Below are 2,027 nucleotides of genomic sequence, written 5' to 3' on the forward strand. Positions count from 1 at the left end.
TCTCACCTTCAGGTAAAATAAGCTGCGGTGTCTCACCTTCAGGTAAAATAAGCTGGGGTGTCTCACCTTCACATAAAATAAGCTGGGGTGTCTCACCTTCAGGTAAAATAAGCTGGGGTGTCTCACCTTCAGGTAAAATAAGCTGGGGTGTCTATTCTTCAGGTGACCGCGGGTAATTAGCAGGAAGTCTCTGGACAATACACAACAGGTAGGATAATGTGATTACTTTACTTTTTCTCTAATACCTAAACAAATTAGTGACCTTTGACCTACCCAATGTGACATGCCCTTCCCAAGGACCTCTGACCTTCCCGCAGTAACAAGCCATTCATAAACTAATAACTACCCTGACATTCACATAATCATGTCACTCACATGTATAATGGTTGCCCCTCGAGTTACGAGGATGGCCTGCCCTAGGGCCACCTAGGCGTGAATTTGTTTAAGGTGTAGAAGCTGTCGCCAACACAACAACCACACCCGAACTTAACGATCTGCATGACACAGTGTTAAGGAATAGACCGAGAAGACCGGACAACTCGCCAACTGCACTGGCTAACCATTACCCCGGAACACGATCCGCAAATCGATTAACATCCAGGTCCCCAATTACTGCTGGGTAGACAGAGGCAAATGGCAAAGAAACTTGCTCATAGTCTCACCCTGTCCGGGAATCGAACCCAGGTCCACTCGCTTGCGAGGCGAGCATGCTGACCATTACATCACAGATCGCCACTCACATACCCACCACGACACTCCCACACACTACTACTACTTTCCTGTCACTCGGAATCGAGTATGACGATCATCCAAAGCTGGGGTGTCTCACCTTCAGGTAAAATAAGCTGGGGTGTCTCACCTTCAGGTAAAATAAGCTGGGGTGTCTCACCTTCAGGTAAAATAAGCTGGGGTGTCTCACCTTCAGGCGAAATAAGCTGGGGTGTCTCACCTTCAGGTAAAATAAGCTGGGGTGTCTCACCTTCAGGTAAAATAAGCTGGGGTGTCTCACCTTCAGGTAAAATAAGCTGGGGTGTCTCACCTTCAGGTAAAATAAGCTGGGGTGTCTCCCCTTCAGGTAAAATAAGCTGGGGTGTCTCACCTTCAGGTAAAATAAGCTGGGGTGTCTCACCTTCACATAAAATAAGCTGGGGTGTCTCACCTTCACATAAAATAAGCTGGGGTGTCTCACCTTCAGGTAAAATAAGCTGCGGTGTCTCACCTTCAGGTAAAATAAGCTGGGGTGTCTCACCTTCACATAAAATAAGCTGGGGTGTCTCACCTTCAGGTAAAATAAGCTGGGGTGTCTCACCTTCAGGTAAAATAAGCTGGGGTGTCTATTCTTCAGGTGACCACTTGGGTAATTAGCAGGAAGTCTCTGGACAATACACAACAGTGGATAATGTGATTACTTCTTTTTCTCTAATACCTAAACAAATTAGTGACCTTTGACCTGCAATGTGACATGCCACCTACAGGACCTCCTGACCTTCCCGCAGTAACAAGCCATTCATAAACTATGCTACCCACCCTGACATTCACATAATCATGTCACTCCCTTGTATAATGGTTGCCCCTCGTGTAACGAGGATGGCCGACCGAAGGGCCACCTTGGTGTGAGTTTGTTTAAGGTGTAGAAACTGTCGCCACCACAACAACCACACCCGAAGTTAACGATCTGCATGACACAGTGTCAAGAAATAATCCGAGTAGTCCGAGAAGACCGGACAACTCGCCAACTGCAGTGGCTAACCATTATCCCGGAATACGATCCGCAAATTGGATAACATCCAGTTTCTCAATTACTGGTGGATAGACAGAGGCAAAAGGAGTAAAGAAACTTGCTCATAGTCTCACCCTGTCGGGAATCGAACCCAGGTCACTCGCTTGCGAGGCGAGCATGCTGACCATTACATCACAGATCGCCACTCACATACCCACCACGACACTCCCACACACTACTACTACTTTCCTGTCACTCGGAATCGAGTATGACGATCATCCAGCTATGATACAATGATGTGAGTTAT

This window comes from Homarus americanus, unplaced genomic scaffold (assembly GCF_018991925.1).
Source record: "Homarus americanus isolate GMGI-L3 unplaced genomic scaffold, GMGI_Hamer_2.0 scaffold14072, whole genome shotgun sequence".
NCBI lineage: Eukaryota > Metazoa > Arthropoda > Malacostraca > Decapoda > Nephropidae > Homarus > Homarus americanus.